This window comes from Ursus americanus, chromosome 28 (assembly GCF_024610735.1).
Source record: "Ursus americanus isolate L20-20 chromosome 28, mUrsAme1.1.p, whole genome shotgun sequence".
Taxonomy (NCBI): domain Eukaryota; kingdom Metazoa; phylum Chordata; class Mammalia; order Carnivora; family Ursidae; genus Ursus; species Ursus americanus.
In genome coordinates, this window is record NC_142154.1 from 20,924,717 (window position 1) to 20,946,726 (window position 22,010).

Here is a 22,010-nt window from a genome sequence, read left to right on the forward strand (position 1 = left end):
AAGAGAGCAGAGTAATGGTTGTCGGAGGTGGGGGTAGGAGTTGGACAAGATCGGTAAAGGGAGTGAAAGGGCACAAACTTTCAGTTATAAGATAAATAAGTTCTGGGGAGCCAATGTACAGCATGGTGACTAAAGTTAACAACACTGTATTGTATAGTTGAAAACTGCCATAAAAAGGTAAATCTTAGAAGTTCTCATCACAAGAAAAAATGTGTAACTATGTAAGGCGATAGATGTTAAATTTGTGGTAATGATTTCTTTCTCTCTGTACATATCAAATCATTATGCTGTACACCTAAAAATAATATAATGCTATATATCAATTATATCTCAAGAAAACTGACAAAAAATGTTTATGAAAATTCTTGGGGGTGCTATCAGAGAAAATCTCCTGGATATATTGTTGATTTTACACATTAACTTTGCGACACATCTGTAATCAGCATCTGGTTCTTGGGATACCCTACTTCATCTTCTATTTATCTACATATACGGTGTGGGGAAATTACCTACTAATTTTCTTCCTGATTTATACTAAATGATGCTAACAATTTATTAAACACTGTTCTCCCACTGGATTGCATGTGAGAACATGAGGTCTGGTTTGCCATATGGCACCCAACTGCCTCATCCTGAGTTAGTACCACAGCATGCCATGCACCTTGCATGTCAAAGTTTTATTCAAGATAGTATGGAATGTGCCTTCTACTTCTGAAATATTATTTCAAAGAATTGTGATTTTTGTTTAAAAGTTGTAAGGTTTTTTTTTGAGATTTTATTTATCTTTTTGATAGAGAGAGACGCAGTGAGAGAGGGAACACAAGCAGGGGGAGTGGGAATGGGAGAAGCAGACTCCCTGCTGAGCAGGGAGCTCGATGCAGAGCTCGATCCTAGGACCCTGGGATCATGACCTGAGCCGAAGGCAGACGCTTAACTGACGGAGCCACCCAGGTGCCCCTAAAAATTGTAAGTTCTAAATAAATGACAGCATATGCATAAAGTAGAACATATAAAGACACTGAATTACATTTCTGAAATTTTAAATGCCATGGGGAAATACTTAGTGACTAAAAAAATCAAGAGAAAACCACATATATGGCATGACCTTAAAAATGTAAAAAAAATGCATATGTATTAAAAAAAGAAATTATGGTAACATATTATTATATAGTCAAATCTGCCAACCAAATTCTTTATCAGTCTGGGATTGCTGCCTGACTTAAGAAGGCCTCCTTGGGCAGTCTTCTAAACTTTTGCTAATATTTATACAATCTGACTTTTTACCCTACATTTAGATTTAAAATTCATCTGGAATTTACTCATCTACATGGCATATTGTTGGCATCTAATTCTGTTTTCTTCCAACACCATTGATTAAGACAATATTTATTAAATATGACATCTTTTCCTGCTGAGTTACAATACATCTATACCTCAATCTGCTTGTACAATTCCAGTGATTTTTATTTTATTTTTTTCATTGTGGTGCCAATGCTTTATTTTTTTGTCTGCTATAGCTGTGTGATACTTTTAGTATATGACATAAGTCCCTCTTGCTATTCTTTTTCAAGCATTTCTTGCTAATATTTGTGAATTTCGGCTCAGTCAAAACAAAAATCGAGGGTACTGATCAAAGCTGTATATGACATTTATATATGAATTTCAAAAGGATTGATGTCTTCAAACTTAGTTTCCCTATCCATGAGCATGGTATATCTCCTATTATGTAGATTTTTAAGTCCTTTAATTAAAAATTCATACTTTTCATGCTTCTTGCTTTTAGTATGCATTCCTACAGCAAAATGCAAATAAAATATGTACAAAGTGGAAAAGAGATTGGGAAAAAATTTTAGTTGGAAAATAATCAGACTTCCTAATGTATAAAAACCTTCCAGAGATAATAGAGAACAGTCAGAGGACAGTAGGCAAAAGCAATTCTTATAAAAGAGGGATGGAGGACAGCTGATAAGGGTAAGAGGGAATGCACCACCTACCACACATCACGAGCAATGAAGGAAATGCAAAGCTAAACAAGGTACTTTTTTTTTTTTTCTGATGAGATTTGTGAAACTTAAAAAGAATCACTAACACCCAGTGGTGGCGAGGATGTGCATTTCACACATTACAGATGGAAGTGTAAATTGAAAAAGAATGTGCAGCATAAACTAAGCATCAAAATGCACATGCCCTTTGTTTTTTTTTTTATAGGGGATATATTAGAAACTCAGAGTTTATTTATTTTTTTAATGATTTTTTATTATATTATGTTAGTCACCATACAGTACAATGCACATGCCCTTTGAATCATACTTTTAAGATCTTATCCAACAGAAGTTAAGAGTTCTGGTACAGAGAAAAAAAAAACAACCACCACCAAAAACTATACATAATAGGTTCTGCCACCCCCAGCATTATTTGTGACAGCAAAAGTCAGAACATTATCCATAGTGTTGGTATAAATTTTGCTATAGCCATGTGATATTGTAATGAGCATGTCATTTTGAAGGTTTACACCTTTCTTCCTTAAATCATGTTTTCTTTGCAGCTTTCCCCTTTAAGGCTGACTTACACTCAGAATCAAAGAAGTCACCCACCAGCTCTGAGTCTCAAAGCTGGATTTTCTTAACTCCTGAGTAAGAATACAGTCTTGAAATCCAGGCTTATTGGAGACAGAGAAAGCAATCAAGTAATTGTCTGAATTCCAGTAGTGGAGCTTTCCAAGGCCTTTTGAGGGAAACGTGCCTCAGCCACTAAAGAGAACTTTACTATGGGCCAGGGCCAGGGAGGCCCCAAGACTTCAAGATGAAGGAGTGGAAAGCCCATCACTTCCAGTGACTCTGGCAGAGAGAAAGTTGGAGGAGGGGGCCGGGAGATACAGGCATCCTGTGCTCTTTCTGGGCCAAAGAACCAGGTAGAGAGGAATGTCAAGAAGATAAAGGAGCAGTGAAAGCAGCAGTGGGATGGGAATTATACTTTGATCCTTTTTTGTGATTATGGGAGAAGATCTGTCTGAATCTAAGCAGAATGCACCAGTATAATGGGGTTTTGCAGAAAGACACTCATAAGAGAGAGAGTAAAGGGAAGGGAGAGACAGAGCGAGAAAGAGCAAGGGGAGAGAGGGAAAGAGAGAGACACAGGGGAGGAGACAGAGAGAGGGAGGGAGGGGTAGGGAGAGAGAAGGGGAGGAAGGGAGACAAAGGCTAAAGAAGAGAGAGTATGGACTGATACATGAATATATATTCATTTATAATAAAAACAAGGAATGAAAATGTTATCCATCATAAACTTTTGAGTGACAGGATTATAGATAACTGATATCATCTTTGATCTTTTGCGTGTTTTCTGAATTTTCCCTAATATAGTCATATACCACTTTTGCGATCAGAAAAACAAAGACGTTAAAACAAACAAACAAAACAAAAAGGCATTAAGGCATTTAAATACTTTTGCTATTCATCACAGAAAAGTTTTTTGTTTTGTTTTATTCTGGTAAGGCTACAACCAAATGAGCTGAATGATCCAAACCTAAATCCACCACTGAATGTGGGCCCCAGGTACACGTCTTGAGAAACCAGTACCTGCAAATGAAGTGCCACGACTTCAACTTTACTAAGCTGCACTGTCATGGGAATATATATGCCCGAAAAGTGGGATCTGGTACTAGGGGAGGAGATTCCCACTGCATCAGGAGGCAGGCCTGTTCCCCCTCCATCGTGTCTGGTGTCTGTGGATTGGCCTCCAGCAATGCATGGTAGTGCAGAGAGGTAAGAGCAAGTCCTCAGGCAGGGGGGAGACTAGAGGGAGAAATCAGAGGACAAGACTAACATCTGGGCAGTAACAAAGAAAGAAGGACCCTCCCCAGTTTGTGGTTTAGGGCCCCAAGATGTTCACCTGTTCTGGGAGGTAAGACTATAGAAAATCACTGGGTTTACATCTTGGGCTGCAGAGCCAGCACCCCTGTCTTGGTAATAGTGGGTTGTTCCGGCTGTGGCCTTGTAAACACAACATGAAGAATGTGTAGTTATTCCTGTAAAATCCTTTGTTTACTTCTTTGATCTAATCAACATGGGAAAATAGGGCCTAAAATGAAAAAGCTTGAAGATGAAAAAGGACTTCAAATGAGGACACTTAACCATCATACTTGCTGCAGAGTACTGGTTAGCAAGTGAAGTCTTCAGTGTCAGAACAACAGAGTATCGATTACAATGATATGGCTGCCCTTGAACACAGACAGCCTGTAAGGATGAAATAAAATAATTTAAAAAGCACAATCCCAGTTCCAGAAAAAGATGGAATAGACAAACTTTCACCTATTCTTATCACTAAGGACAGCTTAAAATTCTGGGCTTTCTATACTAAAACAAACAAACAGACAAAAGCAACAAACAAATAAGTCTAGGAATACTGAAAAGTGGAGAGTAAAAGGCAGACTGGCTAGGACTCCGGGACCTGGAAAACAACACAATGGTGAGGTCCCTGGGTTTCCTTTATGCCTCATATATACTGGACTGCATGCTGGACAAGCCAGCAACTTGGTTATGCCAACAGACACTCTCAAAAGCAGCCTGCTCTCTCTGGCCAAAGGACAAGAAAGAGGCAGCCTAGCAGGATGGAAAAATTTTAGGCAATGACCACACTACACTAGCCAAATACCATGGAAAAAAACTGTGACTCCACCTCATTCCTGAGTGGGGAGCCTAGACTTCACCATTGTTGGGCTGAAATGAGACACCCCTATCTCCCCAACAAGGAGGTGTCAGAGAAAGTCTAGAGGGGAAGGAGCACTTTCATCCTTGTTTGGTGGTAAGAAGACCCTCTCTACCTACACTGTCAGCAGCAGCTATATGGAGAGGCTGGAATCCCATCCCCACCCAAAAGTAACAAAGCACTCTTCTCTTTTCCACTTAAATAGTGTCTGTAGAGACCAAATGAGTAACAGTATGAGGGATTTCCTCCTCCTTGAAGCCAGGGGAGTAGAAGCTGAAGCCCAGTGGGAAGCCTGGACTTTGACCTCAGCCCAGCAGTTACAAGGTGTCCCTCCTCACTTCCCTAGGATGTCCATGGAGGTGGAATGGGGAAATTGGTCTTCCATCCCCACCTGGAAATAATGACGTGGCACACTCCTTCCTCTGCCAGCCTGTTGTCCAAGGAGGACTGCTAAAACAGAAATTTTAAATAGGATTCAGAATCTCATAACACACAGGGTATAATTGAAAATCACTCATCACAGAAAGAACCAGAAAAATCTCAACTTGAATGAGAAAAGACAATCAATGGATGCCAATTCTATGTGACACAGATGGTGAGATTCTCTGACAGAGGTTTTAAAGCAAATATCATACAAATGCTTCAACAAGCAATTACAAGTATGTTTAAAACAAATCAGAAAGTAGGAAGTCTCAGTAAAGAAATAGAAGATATAAAGAAGAACCAATGGAAATTTAGAACTGAAAAAAACCCACAATAACCTAAATGAAAAACTTACTGGATAGGCCCAACAGCAAAATTATTAGGACAGAGGAAAGAATCATTGAACTTACAGACAGAACAACAGAAATTACCCAATCTAAACAACAAAGAAAATAGAAAAAAATTAAGCAAGCCTCAGGGACTTGTGCATATAGCAAAAGACATAAAATTTGTGTCCTCAAAGTCTCAGAAGGAGAAGAGAATGAATCTGGGGCTGAAAAAGTATTTGGAGAAATAATGCCTTAAAATTTCCCAAATTACGCAAAAAAAACCCCATAAAACTACAGATTCAAGAAACTGAGCAAACCTGTGACATTATAACTAAATAAATAAGTAAATAAATAAATAAATAAAATCTATGTCAAACACAAAATAATCAAACTCGTGGAAAAAAAATCTTGAGAGCAGAGTGAGACAAATGACATCTTACTGTGAAAAAACAATTCAAGTGACAATGGATTTCTCAGAAACCATAAAGACTAGAAGGAGTGGAATAACATTTGTCAAGTGCTGAAAGAAAAGAACTGCCAACGCAGAGTTCTATATCAAGCAAACATACCCATCAGGAATGAAGGGGAAATTAGGACATATTCAGATGAATACAATCTAAGAAAATCTGTCACTAGTAGACCTATCCTAAAAGAATGACTAAAGAATTTCTTAAAATGCAAAAGAAATCAACAACACAACAACAAGAACAACGAAAACCCCTCAAGCTTAGAACATCAGGAAGGAAGGAAAAACAATGGAAAGAGTAAAAATTGGAGTGATATAAGACATTTTTCTTATTTTCCAAATTATATTCAATGTTTGAAGCAAAAATTATAACTGTGTCTGATGTGATTCTCAGAGTACTACATGGAGGAAATATTTAAAATAATCATAAATTGGAGAGGGTAAGGGGACTTAAAAGGAGGTAAAGTATCTATATTTTATTCAAATTGGTAAAATATCAACACCAGCATACTGTGGTAAGTTACATATACACAATGCAACACCTGGAGAAATTATTAAAAAACCAAAGAATTGAACTCCTACTGTGTGTTCTGTAACCACAGTGGAACCAAAATTGGAAGTCAATAATAGAAAAAAATTTTAAAAAGCTTTCAAATAGTTGGAAACTGAACAACAGACTTCTAAATAATCCATGGGTTAAAGAAGAAGTCTTGGCGTGCCTGGGTGGCTCAGTCAGTTAAGCACATGCCTTTGGCTCAGGGCGTGATCCCAGGGTCCTGGGATCAAGCCCCACATCGGGCTCCCTGCAGGGAGCTTGCTTCTGTCTCCCTCTGCCTGCTGCTACCCCTGCTTGTGTTCTCTCTCTCTCTCTCTGTCAAATAAATAAATAAAATCTTAAAAAAAAAGCTTTAAAGAAAAAGTCTCAAGAGAAATTTAAAAATATACTGAATTGAAAGAAAATAAAAATACAACATAACAAAATTTGTAAGACACAGCTAAAGTACTACTAAAAGGCAAATTTACAACACTAAATATGTATAGTAGAAAAGAGTAAAGCCTCCAAGCAATAATCTAAGCTCCCACTTAATGAAACTAGCAACATAAACACACAGCCAGCAAAAGGAAGAAAATAATAGAGAAGTCAATAAAATCGAAAACAGCAAAATAGAGAAAAACCAATAAAACAAAAAGCTGGTTCTCTGAAAACATCAATAAAATAGACAAACCTGTGGCAAAACTGACAAAGGAGAAAAGACACAAATTCCGTATAACAAGAATAAAATAGGATATTGCTCCAGATTCTCAGACACCAAAAGCATACTAAGGGAATATTACAAACAACGGTGTACACGTAAGCTTGGTCACTTAGATGAAATGGACCAATCCCTTGAAAAGCACAAACTACTACAACTCACTCAATATGAAATAGATAATTTGAATATCCCCCTATTAAATAAGTTTAATTTATAATTTCAAATCTTCCTAAAGAGAAATATCCAGGCTCACACTGTTTCTGAACAATTTTGAAAAATACAACCACATGTTTAAAAAGAATGCCAATTCTATACAAGCTCTTCCAGAAACAGAAAAGTAACACTTCTCAATTAAATGAGGCCGGTATTATCTTAACATCAAAATCTAAGAAATACAGTATATAAAAGGTAAATAATATTCTTAATAAATACAAACACAAATATTATTTATATACCATAGATAATATATTATATAAATAAGTATAATAAATAATATAAACCCCACTTAGTCATGGTATATAAATATATATGTGTATGTATGAAATTATATACATGTAAAACCAAGTCAGATTTACTCCAGGGATGCAAGGACGGTTCAATATTAAAAAATTTATCAATGTAATCAACCATATTAACAAGCTAAAGACAAATCACACAATTACATCATTCATGACGAAAACTTTCAGAACATTAGGAATCAATGGGAATTTCTTCAACCCGATACAGAATTACGCAAAAATACTATAGCTAACATAGTTAATGGTAAAGGGCTGAATGTTTTCTTTCTTTTTTTTTTTAAAGACTTTATTTTTTAATTTATTTATTTAACAGAGAGAGAGAGACAGCCAGTGAGAGAGGGAACACAAGCAGGGGGAGTGGGAGAGGAAGAAGCAGGCTCCAGCAGAGCAGGGAGCCTGATGCGGGGCTCGATCCCAGGACCCTGGGATCACACCCTGGGTCAAAGGCAGATGCTTAACGACTGAGCAACCAAGGGCTGAATGTTTTCTAACTATGATTAGGGTCAAGGCAATATGTCCGTTCTCACCACTTTATTCAGCATAGTACTGGAAGTCCTAGACGGAGCAATAAGACAAGAAAAGGAACTAAAAGACATACAGATTGGACAGGAAGAAATAAACTGTTCCTATTTGTAGATGACATCACAGTTTACATAGAAAATCCCCCAAAGAAGCTACAGAAGATTCCTAGCATAGGTTAGTTCAGCAGGGTCACAGGATACAAGATCAATACACAAAGATAAACTGTTATTCCTATACGCTAGCAATGAACCCATGGACACTGAAATTAAAAATACAGTACCATTCACAATCACTCAGTAAACAGATGAAATACTTAGGTATAAATCTAACAAAATATGTACAGGACTTATATGCTTAAACTGTAAAACACTGATGAAAGAAATAAAAGGAAGTCTAAATAAATGGAGAGACATACTGTGTTCAAGGACTGGAAGACTGAATATTGTAAAGATGTCTCCCTAAAATGACATATAGGTTTAATGTAATTTCTATCAAAACCCCAGCAAGATTTTTGTAGATATAGACAATATGTTATACAATTGATAAGAAAAGACAAAGAAACTAGAAGATCTAAGCAATTTTGAAAAATAAAAATATGGGATTAATCACTCTGCCTGAACTGAAGACTTATTACACAGCTGTAGTTTATTATATGGCTACAAAGACCAACAATACAGAATAGAAAACCCAGAGATAAACCTACACAAGGACAACTGATTTTTTTTGCTTTAGGTGCATTTTTATTACTTCTTTATTTATAATAATTTTTTATTATGTTATGTTAGTCACCATATAGTACATCCCTAGTTTTTGATATAATGTTCCATGATTCATTACTTGCGTATAACACCCAGTGCACCATGCAATACGTGCCCTCTTTAATACCCATCACTGGCCTATCCCAATCTCCCCTCCCCCCCCAAAGCCCTCAGTTTGTTTCCCAGTTTAGCGGCATTTTTAAACAGGTTTATTGGGATATAATTCACATACCATACAATTATCCCATTGAAAGTGTATAATTCAATAATTGTTGTAATATTGCATTATTTTTAAAAATTGTGGAAATAAATACATAACATAAAATTTGCCATTGTAACTGTTTTTAAGTGTGCAATTCAGTGGCATTTAAAAAATATGGAGCACTTCATGAATTTAGATGTCATTCTTATACATGGCCTATAGTCATTTTCTCTGTATCACTCCTATTCTTGTGCACATGGTGCCAAAGCGAGTACTGGCCAACTGATTTTTGGTAAACGTGGAAAAGTAATCCAATGGAGGAAGGACAGTCTTTTAGGCAAATGGATATGGTTTGCTGATTGCATATCCATTGGCAAAAAAGAAGCCCAAAACAAAACAAACCAAAAAGCCTCAACCTCATATTTTATACAAAAATTAAGTAAAAATGGACTACAGTTCCATATGTAAAACACACACCTATAAAATCGTTAGAAGAAAAAAAAATTGGAGAAAATCTTCAGGATGGAGGGCTTGGTGACAGATCAAAAGCCAAAATCCATAAATTGGACTTTATCGAAATGAAAGCCCTCAGCTCTGGGAAAGACCCTGTTAAGAAGGCAAAATGACAGACTGGGGACAAGGTTTGCAAACCACAGGCCTGACAAACAACTCCCATCTAGAATATATAAAGAATCTCATCATTCAACTCAAAAAGACAAACAATCCAATTAGAATGTGGGCAAAAGCCCCGAAGAGACCATATATAAAGAACTGCTTTTATCTCTGCTGCTGTCGCCAGTATGTAAATGGAGCACGAAATGATTCAACAGCAGCACCCCAGGCCCACAGGTGCAACTCAGAAAAGGCTGCGGAGAAGGACACCAGCAAGGGACCAAGGTCATGGTGGCCTGTACTACAACTGGGCCTTTCTCAGCAACTGCTGAACAGAGAGACCATGGGACTTCACAGAGATGGAGAAAGGGACTCATGGGAACCTCTCAGCACTGCTGGCACAAGGGCATAACCCAAGGGGCAGACAAAGCCACCCCAGCTGCTCATAGCACTTACATCTGAACTTGAGCCAATTTGAGCTGACACGCAGGCTCTTTTTTTTTTTTTTTTTTTTTTTTTTTTTTGCAGTTATGGCATCTGCCTTCCAAGAGTGCTGCATGGAATGAACAAGGTCCCTGATGGTCCCAAGTGCCCAAGTCATGGATTCCATGATGTGTATTAATGAGTGTTTTATAGCAGTGCTGTGCCGGGCACTGGGGAGAAAGACAAGGTGTTCTTGTTCGCTTGCGTTGGCAAGTTTCCGAGAGTGTAGCCCAGCTACTTCATGGCATTGGTGCCCTGGCATCCATTTTGTTTGGTCAAATGGCCCGCAGGGTCCCGAACTGACACCAGCCCCCTCTTGCAAGCACATGTCCTAGATAGCAGCCTGCAGCCTCACAAGCAAATGCAAGTTCCTGAGATGACTTCTCCAACAGCCCTTGTGATAGGCAGCCTCTGCCATCTTCCAGGGCTTCCCCTCCTGTGTCCCTTCGATAAGACCCTTGTGGAACTTCACAAAACTCTGCTCTTTTTGGTTTGATTGGAACAATCTGGCCTTATTTCAGCATTCCCTAAAGCATTCTAGCCACCAGCCCTAATATGAACCCATGAGCCCCAGATCCTGCTATTTTCTCTCTCTTTGTCTGCACCCTTCCTCGACCTCCCCTTTTGGCCCCTAGAGGCATGCAGGTACTTCCTCCAGGACCTGTGAGTAATGACCTCTATTTAAATTTCTCTTGTGGTCTTTTGTTTTGTTTTGTTTTTGTTTTTAAAGATTTTATTTATTTATTCGACAGAGATAGAGACAGCCAGTGAGAGAAGGAACACAAGCGGGGGGAGTGGGAGAGGAAGAAGCAGGCTCATAGCAGAGGAGCCTGATGTGGGGCTCGATCCCATAACGCCGGGATCACGCCCTGAGCCGAAGGCAGACGCTTAACCGCTGTGCCACCCAGGTGCCCCAACTTGTGGTCTTTTGTTGAATGTGGCTTACCATCAGCCATATTCTGACCCTACTTAACAAATGTTAATTTAACAAAATTAAAGTCCTAACACAGTAAATAAGGAAGAAAGAGTTAAAACTGCCAGGAGGACCTCTCGAGAGGGTGAAATACAAAAGTGGGTCAGAGAATGGCCAACACCTCAATTCAGAAAGGTGTGGTGAGCAAGGCAGCGGTGCCCCTCAGCCATGGCACGCCTGGAAATCCACCTTGAATTAGGAAGAAGGGGTCACAGGAAACATGGGACCACATGCCTGGTCGGCTCTGCACTTCCCTCCACTCACCCCGAAATGAGCTGGCCCTGCACAGGAGCTGTACTTGTGTTTTAACTGTGTCTTTTATTTTCTATACTTGATGCTTTGACATCTTGGGGCCTGGATAACCCTGAAGGGACAGCCCTTCCCAGCGTTAGCCAATTTCTAGGGGTAGTAAAGAACTCATCCTCCAGCACGCCAATCCAGAGTCCACACCCCAACCACTTCCTCTATGGAGGATACGCCAAACCACCGTCCACCTGTAATCCCCCAGGACCAGGTACCAGACAGCTAGGGGCAGCTGCTACACCCCAGGGCCCACTGGAATTATTCACATTCGCCAATCCTAACCCTGCTACCCGGGCTCACCCATTCCTTCCCATGGAAACCACAATATATCCTCTTGCCCATGTTTTCCCTCTGCCTCCTGACAGACCTTGGCCCTTTCCCTGTGGCATGGTGTGCCCCCTTTCCTTGGGCATTGTGATTAACAAACTAATTTTTGAACGGCAGTCACTTCCTGATCTGTTGGCCTTCCTATGCCTCAAACTTTCTGTTAATACTATATTCTAAAGCGACTCGTACTTGGGATTATGACTAGTTAAACTTCACATACTCAGCCTCTTTTTCTATAACATGATTCCATCCTTCACAAGACTTTTTGGCTGCTCCATCAAGTTAAAGGGGATCCTTTAGCATATTGATAACGAAATTAAGCCAACTTCCAACTGGTGTCCAGAGTGTGCAAAGAAAATCAGTGCCCACCTTAGAGAGTGAAGCTCGGTGGGGCCAAGTTGTGCCTGGCACACAGGGTGAGACTGCCCAGCGTGGGGAGCAGGGGGGAGTAGAATGCCAGGTCCAGAGTAGAGTTTGGGGATGCTGAGTATTCCGCCCATTCTGTCTGTAGTTCAGACGAGGTCACACGCAGAGCGGAAGTGCTGAAGTGACCAAGACAGAATGAGAATGAGCAGTGAGGAAATGAGCCTCAAGCTCAGTGTTAACCAGCTGGTTCATGGGCTGGTGAAAGCTTGATTTTCCGAACCAGTAATGGGACAAGCCCACCATGCAAAGGCGTGACGGATGAGAAAGGCTGATTTTCCAGCAGGCCTTTGACTCGACAGGGGTGGGAAACAGGCTATCGGTGCTCAGTTACTCCTTCAGGGTGTAGACCAGGGTGATGTCATGGCTTTGTCTACACCCCCTGCTTCAGCCGGTCTCGGGGAGCTGGCTCCACTCCACAAGCAGTACAGTGCCTCTGGCGACAATGACACGCTGCTGTGTCTGAGCGGCTCACTTTCTTCCCTGTGCTTTAAAGCACGCTGCCTCGTCCTAAATCCCCAGCTCAAAATTGTTTTTCTTCTTTTCTCCTCCCACTCCCTTGCCTTACTTCTTATCACTAATCTTCATAATTCTGCCAACTTCACTTGCTATAAATCACTTTGAAGTCACCTGGTTCTGCAGGGGGAATAAAATCTAAATTGCATGATGATATCTGTAATACCTACAAAGCCTTGAAAATAGGAAAATACAAACTCAAGAATGGGAAAGCTTTTACCTCCCTAACACTACTTAGAATGAGGTATTTTTCTCCTAGCAAAGTTGCAAAACTCCACTAATTTTAAGTCTGAGAATCGATTCCACGGTTTGCACTGAGGTTCCATGGTTTGCACTGAGAACAACACATTTGAGATAACCAGGAATGATGCACTGGTGTCATCTCAGATGGGGGTGCTTCAGCTGCGTTCTTTGAGGCTCTCCCTGTGGGTAAATTCTGAGTCGCTGGGAGGCCATGGACCAGGACAGTGGCCCCAAAGGGGATTTTTCCTTCCTCCCTCAGCAGATGGGTATTGTGCTTCTCTCTCCATTTCCTGGGCAAAGACCTTTAGAGCACTTACAATGGCGTGCCAAGGAAGGACAGCTGTGCAGCAGGACCACTGTGGGGTCCTGCCCTGGAGGCCCATCTGGGACACCTGACGTGGGTCTGACAGGTAGTACTAAGTAGGGAGTTAGCTGCCCAGGTAAAGACTCCAGGACACTGAATGAACATGACATGGGGAATGTAATCAAAATGCAACTTAATTTTTGCCTCTTTCTGACCTCCTATTTTAAGGAGGGAATTCAGCTGAGGAAATTCAGAAGAGTTGTTCTTTCCACTGGATGGGAATCTGGCATACGCCCTGACTTACAAACACAGTCTGCATCCTAAGTAGAATGTATCCTGTCCACTGTGTTAATTACACCTCCATCTCTCAATCTTCATTTAAGGTAAGCCTTCTCCTCCCGCCCCTCTAAGCCTGGCCTGGGGGCTCCTGCCTGCTAGAAAGGGGTGAACCCTGGCATATTTTGCTAAATTTGAGGCAGGGGAAGGGAAGCTTGCACTGAGGGCTCCCCAGACCCCACCTTATACCCCTAGACCTGACAGAGCTTATCACTAGGAAACATCATTAATAGGGTCAAAAGCAAACCAAAGAAAGATAGAAAAGTTCACTGACAGCCACAGAATCAAGAAAGAAGTCAATAAGAAATAGTTAATCCAATAGAAAAATGGTATCTGAACACTTCATAAGGGGGCACCTGAACAGCTAACAATCAATTAAGATTTGCTCAGCTTCATCAGTTACCCCCAAAATTAAATGAAAATCACAATTAGATACCTGCCAGATGTAAAACTACTAAGAGAAAAAACCCAAGTGTTGGTGAAGATGTGAAGCAACTGGACCCTTCCTCCAGGGGTAGTGAGAGCATAACTGGTTCAACACTTCTGGAAGATTACTTGGCAGTATCTACGAAAACCGATCACACATATACCCTTACGAGCAGCAATTTCAATACTTGGTATATACCTGGCCACAATGTGTACACACGTGCACCCGAGCATTTGGAAAGTATTTGCATAGCAGTTTCACTCACAGAGCTAAGAACCAGAAGCAACCCAAATGAGTCCCAATGGCAAAACGGATAAATTGGTATATGTGCACACACGGAAAAGGAGTATATGTACGTAGCATGGTATGAATGAACGACCTGCTGCTACATACAACACGCTATTTCATTCATCACATGAAGTTTACAAATAACCTACAGACTAGAAGTCACAACAGTGGATGGAGTGGATGGAGAAACAATGGGGTGGTGGGGAAAAACACCAGGGGGGCAGAACGGGTGCAGCTAACGAGGTATGTTTTGGTCTGAGTCGTGGGTGATTGCAAGCGGATATTTGCATTCCTGTAACTCATGAGGCTGTGCATTTTGATGTGTGTTTTTCTGTAGGTACGTTATACTTCAACAAAAAAGATGGGCAATGAAAATCTGCGGACCATAAAAGAGCCCTTACATAAACCTAATAAATACGCTCAAAAAGGACTTCTCCACTCCAACTCTTGTCTACACACGTTTTCGAAAAACAGCCTTCCTGGCACCTAGCTGGGCATTTGCTAGCATGCTATTGATCATTTCACTCAGTCTGAGCACTTTTATTCACATCAGCAAACCACAGTCTGCACCTTCCTCCAAGCCTTTCTCCCCACAGCCAGACAGATCTTTAAAAGATACAAATTACATCCCATAATTCCCTGTTTGAAGCCCACCAAGAGCTTCCCACCGCATTGGAATAAAATCCAGACTGTTTCTCAGCCTTTCATGTCTTTGTCTCTCTGTCCTGCACAGCCTGCTGCGCCCACCTCTCCGGGCTGACCGGGGACCAGGGCCGTCCGGGGGCAACACTTCAGGTCTGTCCCCCACCCATGTGGGGTTCCTTCCACAGCCTTTCCTGCACTTGTGACTGGCTTTGCCAGAACAGCCTCCACAGGGCTTCCCAACCTTTTCCTTTCGTTCCAAGCTTCTGCATCAACCTCAGCACTGCTGAGCAGCCTTCTTTACTCCCGTCGAAACTGCCCTCCCCTTTATTTTATTACACCAATTACTACATCATCTGTAATAACACTGCCCAGCCATCCATTCATCTGTCCATTCAGCCTGTGTGTGTGCCCTCTGGAGAATCTAAGCTCTGGGAATTTGCCAGTTTTGTCTCCCTGGGACCTAGCACATAGCACAGCTCAGGGTGATAGGTCCTTAGTAAAAGTATGTTGAGGAAGTTAGGGAAAATTATAAAGGCAACTAACCATTCAGTGTATTCCTCTGCTTTACACCTGAGCACTGCCTCCTAAGCTCCAAAGTGAACCTTTCTTGAAGACTGCACTGCCACTGCAACAAAATTGCAGAGTTCTTCCGGGCTCCGCAGGGCGCCGCATACTGACCTTACACCAAGACAGGGCACTGCCCACATTTTAGTGGGGGATGGAGACACACATTAGTGCAGTTCCTACTGGTATGTGACGAAGTTATATCATTGTAAAAAAATATTACGAAAATGAAACCAATCATTTGGGGGGGGGGGGTCCGGGGTCAGGAATCCAAGAAACAACCAGAAGAAAAGCATTTTGAAAGGTTTACTGGTAACTATTCCGATCTACTAATTTTTTAAAAAAATATTACTTAATTAGGGGTACCTGGGTGGCTCAGTCAGTGAAGTGTCAACTCTTTTTTTTTTTTTAAAGACTTTATTTATTTATTTGACAGAGAGAGACACAGCCAGTGAGAGAGGGAACACAAGCTAGCGGAGTGGGAGAGGAAGAAGCAGGCTCTCAGCGGAAGAGCCTGACGTGGGGCTCAATCCCATAACGCCGGGATCACGCCCTGAGCTGAAGGCAGACGCTTAACCGCTGTGCCACCCAGGCGCCCCATGAAGTGTCAACTCTTGATTTCATTTTTTTTGTCCTTTAAATTAATTTTACTTTTTATTTTACATGAATTAGTTCATTTATTGATGGATAATGACAATTGAAAGAGGAAATTAAAATAAGGATCATGTTTTAGGAGGTCAGGTGGGAGGCTCGACTCTTGATTTCAGCTCAGGTCATGATCTCAGGGTTCTGGGATTGAGCCCCACAAAGGGCTCCCTGCTCAGTGGGGAGTCTGTCTCCCTCTCCTGACCCTCTCCCTGCGCTCTCTCACTCTGTCTTTCCCTCTCAAATAAGTAAACCTTTAAAAAATATTGCTTAATTATTTCAATAATGTAGCTTGTTTTAACACCTTTATCCTGTGGTCTGAAATATTACATCATTGAGATGCACTGGCAAAGAAAACGGACTAAATAATCGTGCATGAAGTGTGAGTGGGCACCACCCTCAGAAGAAACAGGGCAGAAAGGAGCAGGGACCAGCAAAACGCGCACACTTGGACCAGCAAGAGCGCTGTGAGAATGTCCTGCGGCAAAGAAAGGAGGCGCACCCTCATGGTGCTCAAAGACCTTTGCTACTGCATCACGAGAACACGCTGGACACAATGTGAGGACCCAGCAACGAGGAACATTGTTAGGAAATCTGGTCTATCAACTTCAGTGGCACATTTTTCAGATATTAAAAGTTATCTAAAAAATGAAGACAACCAAATGGCATGTTCTCTGTGATGGACTTTGTTTTGCTTTTTAAAGATTTTTCATTTATTTATTTGAGAGGGAGTGAGAGAGAGAAAGCATGAGCCGGGGCGTGGGGGGGGGGCAGTGGAAGATGGAGAAGCGGACTTTCCACGTAGCAGGGAGCCCGACGTGGGGCTCCATCCCAGGACCCTGGGATCAGGACCTGAGCCGAAGGCAGACGCTTCACCAACTGAGCCACCCGGGCGCCCCTCTGTGACGTGCTTTGTAAAATCTGTGCATATGACACAGAGAAATCTGAACAGGTTATTTTGCTCTGAAAGCCACCCAGGGGCCTACACCATTTCACATGAACTATGAAGATGGCAGAAGTCACCAATATACCACTGTGACACAGTGCAAATGGCCTTCTTTGACTTAATGTTGTCTACTTGGCTTGAAATTTTTAAAATTTTGAAATAATTCCAGACATACAGAAAAGTTGCAAAAACAGGACAAAGAATTCCCATTTACCTACATACAACTAGACACCCCAAATGTTAAAGTTTTACATTTATTTTATTATTCTTTCTATGTATGAGTCTAACCTATTCTTTCTATGTATGAGTCTAACCTAAAGATCCTATTCAAGTTTCACCCGTTGTCCCAACAATGTCCTTTGTTGCAAAACAGTTGTTTTCTGGTCCGGGATCCCACATGTGTCTAATCTAGTTTTCGAAAATCTGAAAGAGCTTCTCAGTCTTTCATTTCATGACCTTGACATCCTACTTAGGTATGGAATGTCCCTCCGTTTGGGTCTCTCCTGTGATGCCTCATGCTTAGGGTCATTGTACATTTTTGACAGGAATATAACAGAAGTGGGGTTCTGCCCCAAGTGCCCATGCACCAGGAGACACATGACGCCTACTGGGCTCTATTTGGGCTCATCCCTGATGATGCTGATTTCAATCCCTGGCTTAAGAGGATGTCTGTCTGTTTCCTCCACTATAATGTTACTATGTCTTCATTTGAAATTCATATTACCTTGCATGGAGACACTTTGTGTCAATATTCTACATCTCATTAAATTTGCCTCCACCAGCTTAGCACTCAGTGATATCCTTGTCTACAACAGTTAAAACTTCGGTGGTTGTCAAATGGTGATTTTCTAGTTCCTTTCTTTCTTCTACATTTATTAGCTGGTATATAAGAGAAAGCTTTTCTATAGGAGAAAGCTTTTCCTTACCCCCTTCCTATTTATTTCTCGATTTATTCCTTTATTTACATTAGTACATACATATTTTTCTTTTTTTAAAAGATTTTATTTATTTATTTGAGAGAGAGAATGAAAGAGAGAGAACACAAGAGGGGGGAAGGTCAGGGGAGAAGCAGACTCACTGCTGAGCAGGGAGCCCAATGTGGGACTCGATCCTGGGACTCCAGGATCATGACCTGAGCCGAAGGCAGACGCTTAACCAATTGAGCCACCCAGGTGCCCCCGCATGCATTTTTCTTTACTAAGAATCGCTATCTATTTAATAAGTAATAACTTGCGGCTGTTATGATTAGTTTGAGGCTCACATTGTCCCAGTGTCCACCTGACTTTCCCCCATCGCTCTTTGATGATGTGTTTTTTCCTTAAATTCTAGTTATGCAAACACACCATGCTTCTCTGACTCTCTTCTCACGGCACCCCCTATTTCTTCTTATGGATAATTCCTATTACTCTTTATTAGGAGCCAATTTAGTAAGTTTCCCCAACTTATCTTACCCTCCCTTCTCAAATCTTGCTATGACCTCAATTACCTTCATGTTTCTCTTCCATCCCATACTCTGTCCACTTGTTTAGGCTTAAATAATGGGGTTTGTGACTTACATTTCTTTCTTACTCCTGTAAAGAACATATCTGGTCCATGTGAGGTGCTCAATAAATGTTTGCTGAATAAGTGAATAGGGAAATAACAAAACAACAGTGGAAATCCTCTTATTCTACACTACAGGGTTCTATATATTTGATCAAGTCTCATAACTTTGTTGTTGAGATCTTCCATATCCTTGCTAAATTTTTCCTGTTGTTTGAAGTTACTGAGAAAGCCAGATTAGTTTCTCACTACGATTTGCATTCTTACTTCATGTGCTGAGACTTGGGGCATAATGTTTTAAATTCCGTCTTCAGTTTCGGTCCCAAGAGATTCCCTTTCTCAATAACTTGGATGTGTAACATACATTTCAAAGAAACACGTCCCACACACAGCTTCAGAGAGTCTGATATTTCTTTCCAAATCAACCTTCCTGGAATCTCTGTCTCTGTTCAGGGCAACACCAGGCTTCGCTTTCTTATGGCCAAAGACTGCAGGAATCAATGTGAACGTTTTCTTTCCCACTCCACATCTGGCCCGTCGGCAAGTCCCGTTGGGTTCTAAACACAATTTGAACACTGGCCTGCCTGCTTCTCATGGATCCCACTGCCCCCGTCCTCAACCAAGCATGGTCCTTTCTTACCTGCATTATTCACTGCAACTGTCTCCTCACTAGTCTCCTTTCCCAGAAAGGCTAAACCCTAGTTTCAAAACAGCAGCCACAGGGATCATGCTAACCCTAAGCTGTATCAAGTCCTCCTGCCCAGGACCCTCCAATGATGTCCCATCTTACTTAGAGGAAAAGCTAAAATTCCTACAAGGTCTGATAATGCTTCTGAGGACATGGTGCTTGGTTCCAATCTGATCACATCTGCTTCTCCCTCTTCTCTCCCCACCAGCCATACTCTCCCTGAATGTTTCTTCTTCCTGGGACAGACATCCCTCTCCTGCCCCCCTCCCTCCACTCCTCCTCCAGATCCTCCTCACAATCACCTCCTGGTGAGGCCTCCCCAGACCCCCTTGTCTAAATGCTCAATTCCCCCTGTGGGTCTTCAGGGCTTCAAATCTCTGTTCTCTGCTTTACTTGCTCCCTTCAGCACTGATCGCTCACAATCTATACATTACACATATATTGTCTTTTTTGGTCCATTTCCCCATCAAAATATAGTTTCCATGAGGACATGGAGCTCTGTTTGTTCACTAATACATCGTGCCTGACCCAAAACAGGTACACAATACATACTTTAAAAATTAAATTGAAATGCAATGAGTTCTATGTCTGAAAGGATGTTTCTAACTTCTTAGTCCACTTTTCTAGTTAGAGGAACAGTTTTCAATGTATCTAGTGTAGTGTTCTTTGGAAATCTATGGCGTGTCTTCTATCTAAAAGGAAAAACAGGTGGACTTGGGCTGCTCTTTACTCTTAAATCAGGTTGAAAAACTGTCAAGGTACTGCTCATCTCTAAGCAAAGGGAATCCAATATCATGTGAGAGACAATCAGACAAACTCATCTGTCCTTTTTTAGGTTTTGTTTTGTTTTTAAGCTAAAATATGAATACATTTTTTAAGAAGAGAATAAGGAGTGTAGCTGATCCTTGTAAAGGCTTAACGACAATATATATGTTAATATTAATGATAAATAATTAAAGTATTCTAAACAGAGAAAGAATGGTGAAGGAGTTTATAGCCACTCAGAAGACACTACCAGAGAGGTGTGGCGTGATTCGCCCACATCTTACAGACAGTTTCAGCAACGTCCTTCTGTGTCACATCCTATAAAATGCCTATTTCTATATAATCAGTGTGTGTTATCTTGAGATAATCAGGGTGCAACAGTACAGCATTAGACAGCTGATAGTTTTACAATGGCGGGGGGGAGTTATGAGAACAATATCATTAGGTTTAAGTGAAGTCAAAGTCGATGCTGCTTCAAATGCATATTTCGTAAGAGCTCCAGGCCTCTGGGCTGCTATCACTTGTGTCCCGCACAAAGTAAGTGGGCTCAGGTAATTTCTTCCATTTTCATGTTCCTGTTATTTTCTACATCAATACGCCTTTTGTGCTCTCCTCCCTCAGGGCACAATCTTCAGGCACAGTTAGGCTTTGAAAGCATTTTTCAAGAACAAAAATTGAAAATGAACTAAAAAACCTTACTACTCATTTTCTCTGGCATCCTTTGTGAAAGTCACTAAGAATTTCGTCTAGCGCAAAATAAGGTAATGATTTCTAAATCAATGTGACCATTACTTGGCTTCCTTTTTCTGCCCATAAAGTTAACATTTTATATTAAGTTAATGAAGGACACTGGAAATATCATGTGACTACCGCCCCCGGAGAAGCCAGGCCACAGCTGCTGTGCACAGCGTGCACGTGTTACAGAAGAAAAGGCAAATGTTCTGCACGTCAGCCTCCACGTTGAACCTGGGGCTCCCTGAGCTCATGGCCAGTGTATTTGTCATCAAATTCCTCACATGTGACTTGAAGTATGTGCTCAATAAAAATCCACTGACGGAGTGAATGAATACATAACTGGAGAGACAGCATCTGGGTATGTAAACAGTTGTCGGAGCATAGCGGCTGGCCACAACCTATGGTAAAACCTCATCCTTCCCTCCCTGTGTGAATTCTGGGCATTTAGCCCAGACATACGATGGGGGAACAAAAGGCTTTGTGATCTTTCTGAAGTCAACGAAGGAAGGGAAGAAAGCAGTTCACCCAGAACCCATGGCAGGAACTGGGGGAGGGCATGGGCACGGAGATCTGATCGGTAGGGAGAGGATGGCCCCCAAAGCACACCTATCCCTTCTCACCTCAGCAGCCCTGGAACAGCTGTGAGGTTTCTGAGGCTGACACAACTCCCCCCTGGAGAAAACCAGGCTGTCTGGGTCCCCACAATAAGGATGTAGAAATGACACAAACCTGCTTGGTAGATGTTCATGGACTTCTCAGGAAGTGGGCAGCTCCTCATGGACGCCCACTAGCTAGCTCTGAAAGCTCCCCTGGCTGGAAACTGCAGGTGTGCAAACATGCTTCTGAATGCACTCGCAGCTTTCATGCCCAGCCGTGTGGCTCGGCGTGACAGTTGGAGCAGTGGTCCTAGAGGCCATGACAGGATGAGGCCTGCAAGCCGCCACCACCCCAGGAGCGTGAGGAGACGAGAGAGCTACAGAGCATTACAATCTTCTCAGAATTTTTTCCTGGTTATTCCTTGTGGTTATTTTTTTAAATCACCTAAATCACACACACACACACACACA

The 22,010-nt window shown here is 41.5% G+C and overlaps 1 protein-coding gene and 1 non-coding gene across 2 annotated transcripts in view; both read right to left on the bottom strand.

Moving 5' to 3' along the window:
• OTUD7A (OTU deubiquitinase 7A) overlaps window positions 1-22,010 on the bottom strand; it is a 373,949-nt gene that overhangs the window by 213,857 nt on the left and 138,082 nt on the right. The gene's annotated exons all lie outside the window — the stretch shown is intronic.
• Window positions 9,347-9,453, bottom strand: LOC123790845 (U6 spliceosomal RNA). The gene has a single exon (XR_006779219.1). It is a non-coding gene; the product is annotated as a U6 spliceosomal RNA (small nuclear RNA).